General features: G+C 36.6%; 1 long non-coding RNA gene across 1 annotated transcript; it reads left to right on the top strand.

Annotated features, from left to right (window-relative positions):
• Positions 1–1373: 1373 nt before the first annotated feature.
• Positions 1374–14101, top strand: LOC135215474 (uncharacterized). The gene is made up of 3 exons (XR_010314695.1): positions 1374–1532; positions 8457–8552; positions 13343–14101. It is a non-coding gene; the product is annotated as an uncharacterized LOC135215474 (long non-coding RNA).
• The last annotated feature ends 1539 nt before the right edge of the window (positions 14102–15640 follow it).

Here is a 15640-nt window from a genome sequence, read left to right as displayed (position 1 = left end):
TAAAAAAAGAAAAAGCCAAGCCTATTTACATTCTGACCAAAGTTGGCGCCAAAGGAAAAAATAACCAAAGTTGGCCAAGAAGCCTCAAGATGTGTTACCTAATATGCGTAAGGTACGAAAGGACGCGAACGGAACTGGCCAGAAGATAGAGAAAACTGGACAAAAATTGATTTCTTTAAATAATTCTCGGGGCAAAGTTGACTGAGTACGGCGAGGTAGAATGTCATAAAAAAAAAGTGGCTGGAATTTGGACAGGTTAGACAAAGGGTAGCTACACAATAATCATGTAAGGTACGAAAAAGAGAGAATGAACTTCAGTCTTTGGATCACAGTACGTCACTAACAATGAATGGTACTTGGTCTCGTTACGTACAACAGTAAATAAAATTTTCAATCTGTTTGGTGACCTTTCAGACTATAATCACGAAATGGCGGTGTAACCCCCACCGCGTTTTGCACGTAATAGACTATCCAGTATTTTTAGGATTTTTCCTAAATTCTAAACATAGCTCTGTGCAATTTCTTGCTAATCTGACTTTGCAACTGGTTCAGTGCAAATATTTAGACGTATACATGAAAATGCGGATAACCAAAAATATTTCCCGCGGTCCAGCCCTGAAGGACGAATGAAGGGTGTCGCTGAACGGTCAGGAACTGTCATCATCATTACAACCATTTCTTTTTTCATGTGTCAAAGTTTTCCTCGTTATTTTTGTTAAATAGCTGTGTTGATTTATTTTTTCATTATAACATTCCCGTTTTCAAAGACAGTAAACATAAATAGCTTTTATTCCCTCTTTCAGATTGACATGGATACAGTTATTCAAATTTCTTTTCGGGAAATAAATTCACATGTGTGTTCAAAGATAATAATTTAAATAGCGTGTTTGACGGTCAAACATTCTATTTAAATGATTATCTTTGACCTACCACTTGGGAAATGCATGCGGGTATTTCTTCCCTTTCATCATAGTTTGACCCATAGCTAAAAAGAAAAATTTCAACTTTCTAAAATCTAGAATCATTGAATGAGATTTCCTTCAATTCTATTTCCACCTTTGACGAAAACATTTCAGCAGTTAATAATGACCAAAACCAAGCTATCAGGCAACAGTTCTTTCCATTTTTTACTGTAAGAGCAAGGGTACGAATTTCACAACCAGACAGCCTTTATGGATCAGTCATTCCAATTCCGCCAGTCCCGATTTCTACAAAAAACTTCAAATGAAAATCGAAAACCTTGGCAATCCAAATTCAAGAAATGAAATACAGTTTATCATGTTCAGGTGACGAAGGTATATTTTAGATTATCTTAGATTTAAATGTAACAAGTGTCATAAATGCAACGACGCATGATGGCGCTGTAGGCGTGGGTGAGTGCCGAGTGCCGGCCCAAGAGTCCGAAGGTTTGTATGCGGCCCCCCAGCATTCCGTCTCCATTCCTCCTCGTGACACCGCCAGTGGAAGACTCAAGACACCTACTCCAAAGTTGAAAAAATCCAGTGACAACATGCCAGATCCCTGCTCTGACGGTAATTCCAGTTATAGTATTTTGTTCGTCAGTAACCATCATGAGTTAGGTTCCAACTATTCTCCGGCAGGAGTTTTGTCAACAAATTCTTCTAAAAACTATTAAGATTTTTATACTTAGCCGGCTTTTGAATTTTGTATCAATATGCTCTGCTGAAAGAGGAATCTGTTTCTTTGAAATTCGTGTCTGTGGCCAATCATTGTAAAATCTATGCAATCACTTCATCCCATTCTGAGACGCCTAAAGAGGCTGCAGACATTTCGGATTGATCTAGATCTGGATCGATTTTGTCTGGGCTCGTCTCCCGAGCCAGGATGGATCAATATCGAGGTATTATTGTGAAGTCCTAAAGGTCAACATTTGCAATACGTGTCACTAATCTGCCAGCATCCTTTACACTATCAATAAATTTATATTTTCGTATGTACGATATTTCATACAGAAGTAATCGCAGTGGCAGTCATTATTTGCCATGAATACTCAAGGCATATGACTGATGTGAAACCATACAACTGACGAGTGTTTTCCAACACTATTTCGCTGTCTTTGTTAATGGCTACATATATCTGCTTTTCATTATTTCACCTTAATGCTCATAGACTTCTTTGCCAAGTGCGAGCGCGCGCCACACACACACACACACACACACACACACACACACACACACACACACACACATATATATTATAATATATATTATATATATATATAGATATATATATATATATATACTATTATATATTACTTCTTTAATAGTAAGGAATTTGCATATTGCCAAGGCGAGTGCCTCTGGCCTCTTTAAGGAAAAATGACACCGGCTTAAGAAGACGGCAACTTTAAGCTCTCAGGCAAATTCAAACTGAGTTAGAACAGACAACTTATGAATGCAGGTTATTAAACTATTTTCATGTTATACAACGAACATAGAACAAAGAATGCAAAATTATTAAATTAGAAACAATTGATTTTCTGCCGCTGCGCACGGAGATCGGGAACACGTGTGTTTGTTTTCGAATAAAGTTATTGTTCAAAGTATGCTCTCTCTCTCTCTCTCTCTCTCTCTCTCTCTCTCTCTCTCTCTCTCTCTCTCTATAGAGAGGAGACTGCTGAGTCATAACACTACTCAGAGTTGTGGTAGGATACCTCCTGTTTAGAAGCGCAGAATTGGAATGTGCATGAATGAAAATATTGGACGCTGATGGGACACATTGTTTGCCAAGTATATGTGGTTAAGGAGGACTGAAATGTGGAGGTAGGTAAAGTTTTAAGAAGGTTAGCGAAAACGAAGGATGGATCCAGGTGTTTTGAGACGGTTTCTTCGTGTGAAAAGACTGAAGGACAGTAGGATGGTCAAAATAGGATAATGATATAGGAATGTGTGTGTGCGTTGTCTGTAGACAGAGGCTTGCTGTGCTGTGGATTAGTCTTCCGTGTACCTAGAAGTCTGAAGCGAACAACGTTGTTGAAGGTGGCCAGTCCACGAATGACCACGATTCATCAGTTAAGGGTACGAAATGTGGCAGTGAATGTTGTGCTGTTCTCTCTCTGTGTGTGTGTGCTTTCTGGAAGACTGATCTGAATCTAAACAAACACAGCCACAAAATTTAACACAACACCTACAAATTTCAAGCCATCAGCGCATAGCACAGTAACTATTAATAATTCGTTGATTAACCGATTTAAAAATAAGTATGTTCATCAGTTACCTTCGGTTCTGTAGATACTGCAACGTATAAAAAGTTTCTATTTTCCTGAACAATGTATAAGAAACAGTGTAGGCCTGAGTTATCGACCAAAGTATGTAGAGGCCGCAGGCTAAGTTTGCGTCGAGTCAGTCTGCTGACTGTGGCTTAAGGTGCAGTAGTTTGAATGCAATTCAGCTTTGAAAAGCGGATGGAACCCATAAACGGTCCCCAGGGAATGAACGACAACTCCTTTGATTAAAGCAGGGGTTCTCAAACTTTTTAACTCCGACCCCCTTATGAAGTTTTAAATTTTCTATCGATCCCCTAGACTAACATTTAATATTTTAAAAAAATTTCAAAATCAATTAGTTGTGTATTAGTTTAGTACTTGACATTCAGTATGATAAAAAAGGTAACACCTAGTAAGAAAATATGTTTGGAACTTTAGATGTACGAGTATATGTAACTTAATTCTCAGACACGTTAGTTATTCATCGACCCCACTTTGACCCCCTGACTCAGTTATTCATCGACCCCCTTTTAACCCCCTGACTATTCATAGACCCCTTGGATGATCTTATTGACCCCTGGGGGTCGATATCGACCACTTTGAGAACCCCTGGATTAAATTTTAAAGTTTGCAACATAGACAAACATAACACCAGACGCGTTTTGTGATGAATGGTACTGAAATCGTCTGCTATACCATTACATTTTGGGAGACCTTTTTTCACTCATAAATAGATAACCTTTTTTTCACTTTTAAATAAATAACCAGTGGGTATGCAGTTTCGCCGTGCACTCTTTGAGAACTTATATGTGAAAGTTCTAAGTCCACGTGTTGCATCATAACTGGCAGTGTGTGATGAAGATTCTCTCTCTCTCTCTCTCTCTCTCTCTCTCAGCCATTTTCCACGTCAGGGGTAGTTTCCAAGATAAAACAGCACTGCCACATTCATACTTTAACTGTTAAATCACAGTTGGTATCCATTTGTGACAAAACTTAAGAAAATTAGCCATTACTTAGTCTTATACAGAAGGCTCATCAGCTGTGCGTCAAAACCTCCCACACACGCTGCAGCAGTCTTGGTCTTGTATGTCTGGAATGTTAAGGGCCATCCTTTACTTTACACTATACTGTCTGTGTAGCTATCCAGGTCTTTCTCTCCATTCCCCGGACACTTCTGAATATACACTCTTCACCAACCTTCCTTCATCCATTCTTTACACATGACCAGACCATCTCAGCTAACTCAGCACACACTGATCCATCCCTTCGCCTACGCTAACCTTTCCATCAATACTACATATTTCCACTTTGTTCTACCTATCAGTTCTTCTTATATGCTACATATGTCATAAACAGCTCATCTCAGCAGCTTTATCCAGACTTCATTTCCATAAAGGCAAGTTGGCTCAGAAGCCTCTTAATACATTCCAGATGTTTCAATAGACAATTCTTCTACCTTTCTTGCTTCAGCTATTCTGACCTAATATTATATGTTACATTTACTCCCAAATACGCATATGAATCAGTTACTTCTACTCTTCCAATATCCACAGCAACACATATTGTTGCATGGTCCTGATTTCTTTTTATCTTCATCATCTTACTTTTAATCATATTTACTCTGAATTTTCAAACTCTTTTATTAGTTTTTACAGTTCCTTTTTACTGTCCCCAGTCACCACTGTATTATCTGCAAATATCAACCATCTCATTTTCTGGTGCCACAACTATGCGTCTAGAACTACTGACCTCCCTGATTTCTCACGGTACTCCGTCAGTAAAGATGTTCAACAGCCAAGGAGACGTAGCATCCCACTCGTAATCACCTCAATTGTTAGTGTCTCATCATTCTACATCTTAATTGTCCTCCTCGTGAGCTTAAGTCACCTCTACCGGCCTTTTCGGGCTTCATAGTCAATAAACTTCAAAATACCCACTCCATCGACCCAGAGCTGCATCTTTTACTCTGAGGTTCATTCGTTCTCTACCATCTAGTTTCCTTAAAGATCTTGTTCATCCTCTCCATCTATTTTTGGAGTTGCCTTCTCTTTATCTTGGAATTGCTTCTTGTCTACCCTATTTATCCACCATTATGGCTGCATTTGATCTTGTTAGTCATACAACTGTAATAGTCTTTTATTTATGGCTCCCTGTGGTCACAATGACTCGCCATCAATCAATAAATAAAGTTCATTTACAATCGTTCCACCTAGGTTCATGAATGTTCATCAGCAGTACGTCATTTCCTCACCTACACACTGCTAACCATCTGTCTTCTATATGTGCGAGGTTTTTCTATTCCATTGTTTATTCCATGGTATCAAATCTGCGCTCTTTAGATGTTCCGTTCCTTCTTCACTAAACGTACATATATATACTTTCTCACCAACCTAACACCCTTCGTTATTTTCACCTGACGAATCTTCCCACCAAAGGTGAATTTAATACCACAGAGTTGTATTTATTTACATATCTTTTTACATTCTTACAGTCGTTCCTTCTCCACGTAAACGATACAAAATGTTAACCTTAATTTTTGCTTTTTTTTTCGTACATCAACAATTATCATCTACACATCACAACCAAACACTGCATCGTTCATTGATTTACTCCTAAATAAGGGTAGGAATTTATCAATTTTATTCTTCACCGCTCATTGCTTCATGATCCTACTACTTCCAGTTATCCTAATGACAGTGCCCTCTTGTTAATATTCACTTTCACCTTGCCCGTAAATGGCAAGGTGAAAGTGAATATTAACAAGAGTGCACTATCATTAGGATAACTGGAAATTAGTAGGACCATGAAGCAATGGGCGGTGGAAGAATAAAATTGATAAATTCCTACACTTATTTAGGAGTAAATCAATGAACGATGCAAAAGATTTCTTCCATAATTCTGGGCAGCTTCTCACTATCACCAGATAAAACTGAACTATCTGCCAACATCAACCACTCTCCACTGACGACCCTTATACGTGACTGACGAAACTGCATCAATCTTTCGCTGACTCCTGTTATCACATTATCCGTAAATTAAAGAACCAAATGTTTTTCAGCTTTTGTTTGTGAATCTGTGTGTGTAAGTTCCTGGACTAATGAAAAAACTCCAGGTAAGCCCCAGGGCTTTAGAGATCAAGTACTAGACCTCCGACAGACATATTTGGAGAACGTTTTGTGTCTTGTTTGTTAGATAGTCAACCCGATCCAAGTTGATTCTTGTGTATCTGTCAGTTATAGACCTTTTGTTTAGCAGTTCAGTAAAAACTAGGTGATCGACAGCATGGCATACTTTTTGCTTTTTGTGATAATTCGTTACTTGAAAGAACGAGAAGGGCATCCACCTCAACGAATGCTTGCATCTTCTACGTACGTCACGACCTTAGATGCTAAAATTAGAAGAGAAATTCTTTGATCAGGTTTTAAGACATTACTCAAAATATGACCAAGGAAAATGAAAGGAAGGCAGTCAGTCGCACTGGGTCATAGAGTTGATAGAACGTACCAGAAAAACAAATCCTTCATTCATTTGTATCTATGTTAGAAAGGTGGTGAATAACATTTTAACGATCCAAGAAGCGAGCTGTACTGACTCCAAGCGTCGGCACCGAAAGGTCAACTCCATGAAACGAAAAGGGCACAGCTCGTATAAAAGAGCATCGCCATCTTTGAAATACCAGAGAGGCCACTTGAGAGCAATGCGACACCAAGTTATTATTATGAAGCCTAAAAAATAGTGTATAAACATAAAGTTCATCAACGTCATAACAGCTGCTTTGTCAAAACTGTTTGTCTCAAGTAATTTACAGTGCTACAAGTAAATAATTTCCGAGTTCTTTTATGAAGAGAATATATATGCATTTGACTGTATACCATGAAAAAACATAATAGGCAAACTTGCTTTCACTGTCATATGTCTATCGAAAACTGCTTGTACACGGTCTTGTATAACCGAAAGTGGCTTCTCTCTCTCTCTCTCTCTCTCTCTCTCTCTCTCTCTCTCTCTCTGTGCGTGTGTGTGTGCATGCAACTGTTATTCATTTCCATGCATTCATTTAACAAATTATAAACATACGTAGGACGATCTTGGAAACCAAATTCGCGGAACAATATTGCATCCGCAATATTATTCTTCGAAAATTGTGGCCCATTTCATTTTTATCCCCAGCTCCGTATTCAAAATCACTTCTCTGTCTATGTATTCCTCTTATTCACTAAAACTACTAATTATCCACCAAGGCTGAGCTGAGAAGTCTCCCCCACCCCTACCCCGACCCCCACTTTAAGAATGTTGAAGGAATTTGGCGGCGTGCTCATCGATCGATCAAAAGGTCCTCTTGGGCCAAATTCCACTCTTTATTGCTTTCGTGACTTTTTTTTTTTTTTTTTTTTTTTTTTTTTTTTTTTTTTTTTTTTTTTTTTTTTTTTTTTTTTTTTTTTTTTTTTTTAATCGTGCCGTAAAATTTCGGCCATGCTATGGAATTTCATGGTAGCATACGTTCAGTTCATTACCTTCTTTGACAGAAAACCAAAGAACTTCGCGCTTAACTTGCCCGTTGAGATGAAAAGCAAAAGAAAATAAGGTATGCAGTGACGAAATTAGACCATCGTTGCTTCACACCTCATGTATTATATGCAGAATACTCTTCAGGGTGTGTCTGTCCATAAGGGAAGGACTTACATACTGGATATAATTACAGAACAACCTAACACTTATAGCAGTAACTTTAGTTCGCATGATAATGATAGTAACACTTGCACTAGCAATACCGTTCGAAACCAGAAAAAGAGCTGTTTCAGCGTTAGTCTTGTTCAGATACCATTAGATTGTCCTTGAAATAAATCACCTCATTACCCCAGGGTTACAGATTTGGTGCCTACAGCTTTAGAGTAAAAAAAAAACTTAAGGCACTGGACAGTGCGACTTCTACAGAATGTAGATGCTGATCCTACAAAAACGAGTATATAGCATGCATTAATTCCAGCGGCGCTGGTAGGGCAGGCGATGCTAAAGGCTTCCTATCGAAAAAGAGCTCAAGGAAACAAACCAAAGAGGACGCCTTCAAGCAATGTACCTAATCAAAATAAACCCCAAGGATTTAAAAAAAAAAAAAAAAAAAAAAAAAAAGGAAAGTCTGTGTACCATACAACACCTACGTAGGCTTATAGCAAGATTTGTATTCAAGCTTGACTTTCAACAATGATAACTGTAGCTACTCCTCTGATTCCAGATACTTGCAAGACCGGAAAGGGTGACTGCTCTAAGGATGGGGGCGGCTGCTGCAGCGAGAGCAAGTGCAAATGCAACAAGTCCGGAGAAAAGAAATGTGAGTATGAGACCTCTGCTCAGACGCGACCAAAAGACGAGAAAGTAAACCTGATATGTGATTTGCTTCGTTCATTCAATGTTGTTGATCTTCAGAAGGGTCGGAGTATCAAATAATATTGTCTTGGAAAAGACAACAATAGTAGCAGTAATCATTAGATTTTTTTTTTCTGGACCATTTACTTGAGAAAATGAAATGTGGGGATTTATGGTTTGGTAGTGATAAAGTTAGGTCTAAATTATATCTCATAACAGTCTTCCATTTTCACTGTATATAATATATATTTGTGTGCGTGTGTGTATAGTGTAAGGTCAGTTACAAGAATGAAGAATGTTTGTGGTAGAACCCACTGGGGGTGGGGGGTGATAACGTGACTGAGCAGCATAAGGGTAGCATAAACTATATCCTATTAGAGAAAAAATGTTCTAAAAGAATAAGTGGCACAAATATTTGTTCCGTTACAGGAAAAGAAAACTGAAGTCTAGGTGCGTGAAAGAATGCTAAAAGCATAACATTACAATGTATATTGTATAAGGTATGGGGGTACTTAAGAATACTAAACAGATAAATGATTGGTGGCTGAAGGGCTTATTACGAAAGAGTTGTATTAGAATTGTTAATAGAAAAGGGGAGAAAATCACCATATATGGATGGACCCGTAGAAAAGTTATGATAGAATTAAAGTGTGGCAGGTGTTGAGGCTCTATTTAATTTAATGAAAAGAGGCTAGAAGTGCTTCGTATAAAAGCGGGAACCCATTTTGGGAAACCCGGATGTCAGTGACTCGTTTGGTGCAACCTCGGTCTAGTAACAGGCAAGGGTGTGTTTTGTCTCCATAAATGATCATTTTTCATGAGAGAGCAAAAGGATACAGTGCCAGTTGGTGACTAGCAAGGAAAGAATAGGTGAAGCATGGAAGGCAGCTGGGTCTCTGCAAAAAGTTTACCACAGGAAAGTGTACGGAAGCCAAAGTTGAAATGAATGCATGGTTGGTTGAGCTTACCCCCGTTTATAGAAATGATGTGTGAATGTAAAAGAGAAATGGGAGAGAGACAGGTGTTACCGGATGATATAAACTATTCACACTGCACATGTGACATGTGCTGCAAGAGTTAAAAAGCTGATAATTATTGAGATTCTAAAACCTGCATTAATGACAAACATGGCGTTTTGGTGGGAGTTGAAAGTATAGAGAGAATGGAGGATCTTGGGTGAAAAAGTGTGAATAATTATTAAGTTTTGAGGGGATAATCAATGAGTTTTGAGAGCAAATAGGCCTTGGCTACATGGATGAGAAGAGGTGTTGAAATGAAGAGACTTAAGTATCCAGAACGCGAAGGACTTCAGACAAAATATAGGTGAGTGGTACAGTATGTGTGTGTGTGTTTGTGTTTGTGCATAGCAGATGTTGAAACTAGCTCTCTGGGTTGGTATATGATAATACCGATCAAGTTTCAGCTTGCTCTTAGGCTCTTTCTCAATAAAATTTGCAGATGAGGAAATGTCACTAGCTGTTGATTAAATTTTATCTATTACGGACGGACAAGTAGCATTTAAAGCGGTTCTGGACGTTCACTAATTATTACTGGGGCTTTGAACGCCATTTGGGTATAAAAACCAACAAACGACACGCCCAATTAACGATGCATTAATAATAATAAAAAAATATCTTTAAAAATACGAAAGTTATTGAGGGAAGTGACGCGGCTTGTATATTGGCTTTGGTTTTACACACACACGCAAAAGAAAATGAGTAAAATTTACGAACTGTGCTTCGTAATATGCTAGTATTGCCATCAACTTTACATCTCGTTCTTTACCATAATGCAAAGACAGATTTTAAGTTTTAATGGCAAGCTTTGGTGGCTAGGAACAGAAAAAGACAGTTCATTGTTTGAGGATGATTACAGATCATCAACTTTCACACTTTCTCAGAGGTACAGACGGGAAAAATAGAGCAAGAGGATTTTACATACATTATAGATTTTCATGATAAATAATTGGTCTGACACCTCGATCTTATGACATATATTGGCGGACTGGCATACAAATAGTGGAGATATCCATGCTTATTTTATCTACAGCTTAGAAATATAATTGGACACTTTGGCTTCATAGATCTTACTTTTGATGTGCGTTTTAACTCGCCGGTAAAAAAAAAAAAAAAAAACAAAAAAAAAAAAACAAAAAAAAAAAAAAAAAAAAAAAAAAAAAAAAAAAAAAAAGACTTGATATCGGTTCCTTTTACAATGCTGATAATCAATCCTACCATTTTTAAACCATGGAATGATCATATTCCCCTTTCTCAAAGGCGAATAAATGTCTTTCTTTACATGAAAGGCACTTCTCTCATTATGTAGAAGTATTGATCTGTTATTCCCAATTTCTTAGGTCCCAGTAGTTGGCCTTTGTCCTTATTTTTTTTTTTATTCCATTCCATTCCATAATAGGATGAAAATCAACTTTGAATTCTGTTATGGGTTGCTGTTTAACATCGCTCATATATATATATATATATATATATATATATATTATATATATATATATATATATATATATATATATATATATATATATATATATATATATATATATATATACAGAAGTTAAAATTGATCTTCTGTTAAGGAATGAAACGGAATAACAAATTGAGGACAAAGGCCAACTGCAGCTGGGACCTTCGAAATTAGGAATAACAGATCAATACTTCTACACAATGAGAGAAGTGCCTTTCATGTAAAGAAAGACATTTATTCGCCTTTGAGAAAGGGGAATATGATCATTCCATGGTTTAAAAATGGTAGGATTGATTATTTATCAACATTACAGAATGAACTGATATCGAGTTTCATTTTTTTTTACGCATGAGTTAAAACGCACTTCAAAAGTAAGATTAAGATATGTGAAGCCAAAGTGTGTCTACTGCAATTATATTTGTAATAGATACATTAAATCAAAAGCTAGTGACATTTCCTTATCTGCAAACTGATTGATAAAGAGTCTGAGAGCAAGCTGAAACTTAATATTGGTTTTAGGTGTCAAAACTGCTGGGAATTTGCAACAAGTGACAAACCATTTATACAACTAAGGCCCGTCGTGAACATAAGCTTAGCAACGGTGACATATACAATTTATGTGAAATTTCTTTTGAACTAGATAACTTTCACAAATAAATTGAAGTTTTCCCATCTTAAGTATCTCAGGCATGGATGAGATATTGACAGAATTTATTGATATATTAGTTTTTGACTCAGGATGCCCTGTAAAAATTTACTATTTAACAACCTAAAAGTGAATCTTTCTAAAACACGATATGATCATATACCGTTAATGCTGAACCTTTTAATAACATGTTATGTAAACAATTGATTATCGTCTTTTCCTAAAACAGAGAAAATGCCAAACGTGCCAACAACAGCAGAAAAATGGTAGAGTTAAAATTTATTGCACCTACAGAGTACCGGACATAATTAATGACCTGATGAAACGTGAAAATAAAAGAAAAAAATGTAAAGTAAAATGGTTTCAGAAACATTTCGTAAATATACATAAACCTACATTCAAATGGTTGCGTAATTTTTTTTTTACTTGGTAAGAATAAAAAACCAATAATAATAAATCACACAGCAACCTGTTCTTGTTACGCCTTGCAATTATTCCCTCAATTACCCATACAGCAAAACTGTTGTCTATACTCATTTTGTACTTGTGTGTAATAGATTTTCAGGCGTCCTCCGTTCGTCCACTCTAAATGCCATTGTTTCTTTATATGCATGTGCAGTAAAAACCTCCCTTACAGACCACTTCGCTAGAAATACCACCTCAAAATTAAGACCACATTTCAACAGATCCATTTAGACGAAATAAATAATGGTTTCGTGAGTTCTTGGTTTTCTGAAAATAGCGACGAGTGAAATATTTTCGTGGTTACAAATCCATTTCATGACCGAACCGGCGTATATGATGCACAAAATAAATCCCGTAATCTACGCTATTTCAATGGTCTAGATATCAAAATAGTTTTTTCAAATCAAGTTATTGAGGGTTCCGCGAGTAGCTACCAGGTTTTCTGCTGTGCAACTGTTAATGGGATCTGCAATAAGCACAATTTTACTTGTGCACTTAAAATGTTTATGCATGAAACCCTAACAAATTAAAATTAAAGTAAAAATTTAATTACGAATGAAAGTTATTGAGGGTTCCGTGAGTTCTGGGTTTTCTTCAAATATCAGTTTGCATGCTTCTAGACACGCGCTAATCATTACTAGGGCTTTAAACATCATTTACTTACAAATAAAAACCAACACATTATACAGGGTTTCCATAAAGTCCCAGTACCATTACATGTATTTACTGCTCAGAATGGTACTGTGACTTTATGGACACTGTATAAAAGATTAAAGCTGGGAATTTTACCTTTACAACGATGCCTTAATATAAAAAATATTTTTACGCATAAGAAAGTTATTGAGGGTTCCGTGAGTTTCGGGTTGCATTTTCCTGTTCCGGGGTTTTCTGTGATAGGGAAATTTGGCCTTGTATCATGTCACATGATTGCTCGCGTCCGCTGGAAGCGCTGCTTACTATTGGCATACCCATAAAGAAATCAATGGCGCTACGGGCTGCTCTAGGAGCAAGAGCCCGTGCCAGCACAAGGCTGGCTTAATCTTCAACAACAACGAAAAATCATGGCTGACACGAAGTGACGCGGTTCGTAGGTGTAGTACACTTCATTTTCTTATATTGAACAATTAAACAATCACCTAATATCTTTTTTTTTTTTCCTGCAGGTGGTTCCGGCTGCAAATGCAAGGGCAGCGATGGCAAATGCCAGTGCACTGATTCTTGCAAATGCTAAGCTGAACATCGAAAGATGGCAACAATGAGAAATCCTGATTATTATCAGCTAAAAATTTTCCTGCTTCTTTCACTAAATCTGCACCTTCACCTTCATCTAAATAATTGCTAAATTCGCCTTTTATCAAAATTCACACTTTCACCGATTTCATGAGTTTATAATCCTTAAATCAATATGGTCACTGTGAATATAAAGAAGGTAAAACATGGGCGCCCGCACACAGGAACAAGGGCGGCACTTGCCAAGCCCCCCCCCCCCCTGAAATCCTGGAAAAAATTTAATATATATACATACACATATATATAATATATGTATATTACATTTAACTACATCACTTTGATTTCCTTCCATTTTACAATATATTCTTTCAATTTAAGTAAATTAAATGTATCATTGTATATTGTATATTTGTATATTGTAACAACTGCGCCGTTCTTAACAGAAATATTTGAATTCAACTGAACAGTATATGTAAAGTATTTTTTTCTTTATCGCATCTTGCTTCACTTAAATCTGTGGCATTACAGTTCCACTGCATATAACAATACAATTTGCCCCCTTGAAAAATATGCTACGGCCGCCCATGAGGTAAAACATATTACAGTGTTGTCAAATAAAATTATGCAAGCAGTTATATTGTTTGCACTGTCACGAATATTGGTCGCTCGTCAATAAAGGAAATAATGCAACATTTCTGAGTTTGGATCGCCTAAATAAATAAATAAATAGATATATGTATATATTATACGTATATATATAATATATATATATATATATTATATATGTAAATCATATATATAATATATATATATATATATATATATATATATATATATATATATATATATATATATATATATATCATATATATATACATATATATATATATATATATATATAATTATAGTATATATATATATATATATATATATATATATATATATATATATATAATATCTATATAATAATAATAATAATAATAATAAAAGGATCCCATAAAAACACCAAAATATAGAGAAAAATACTTTAGTTCAGAGACTGCTGTCTCCCTCTTCAGGTAGATGAATGAAAAAAGTTACAGGAAAGGTGGTATTTATACCAAGAGGTCCATCCACAGGTAAGCCAATTTAGGTCACTCCCGCTGACAATCTTCCTTTAATCTTCTTAAGCGTTGGTTGAATGAAAACCTTGACGATGACATCTGAATCCCATGCTCCCTTTCAGATGTTCATTACCTGCCTCTGTTTAATCAAGGCCAATTCCACTCTTGTACCGGCAGTTGCTGCTATAAATTACACGTGACAAATTCCAGTTTATTCTATGGTTATGTTCATTTATATGGTTGAAAATAGCTGAGTTCTGTTGTCCATACCTAACTGACTGTTTGTGTTATATTAATCTCTGGGGAAGTGATTTTCCTGTAAATCAAATGTAAGATTGGTCAGTCCAGACATGGGATTTCGTAAACGCCTGTGTCCTTGGGGGATGTCTTTTGTCGGACGTTAATCAGGGATTTGGCTAAGGTGTTTGTTTAAGTAAATGCAAAAGGGTTAGATTTTCCGAGGCTCTGGGTCACCGTCTTAATCCTGTCCAGGTGTGGAATTTCTATTTTATTATTGGGTGTCTCTGGTGTTGTCTTGAGGGGGTGGGTAGAAAATTATGTTTGCTTAGTGAATCGCTTTCTCAGTTATATGGTCAGGTTACCTTAAAGACGAAAGCTGCTTACGAATTAGTTCAAATTCTTTTTCCAGGAAATCGGGGGAACAAATTTGTAAGGCTCTTAAGAATAGGTTGCTGGCTACACCTATCTTGATAGGAATGTCATGATAGCTGAAGCAGTGAATGTATGAAAGTGAGAACGTTGGTTTTCTGTATATGTTTGTTTGTATGGTGTTTTTACGTTGCATGGAACCAGTGGTTATTCAGCAACGGGACCAACAGCTTTATGTGACTTCCGAACCACGTCGAGAGTGAACTTCTATCACCAGAAATACACATCTCTTACCCCTCAGTCGAATGGCCGAGAATTGAACTCGCGACCACCAAGGTGGCAGGCCAAGACCAAACCGATCATGCCACTGAGGAGCTGGTTTTCTGTATATAATATATATATATATATATATATATATATATATATATATATATATATATATATATATATATATATATATGTGTGTGTGTGTGTTTGTAGCCTGTTACTTAAAAATGAATGGTGGCAACATTGCACGTG

Source organism: Macrobrachium nipponense, chromosome 5 (assembly GCF_015104395.2).
Source record: "Macrobrachium nipponense isolate FS-2020 chromosome 5, ASM1510439v2, whole genome shotgun sequence".
NCBI classification, from domain to species: domain Eukaryota; kingdom Metazoa; phylum Arthropoda; class Malacostraca; order Decapoda; family Palaemonidae; genus Macrobrachium; species Macrobrachium nipponense.
Note: the sequence above shows the minus strand (reverse complement) of the source record. Positions and strands in the feature narration are given on the sequence as shown.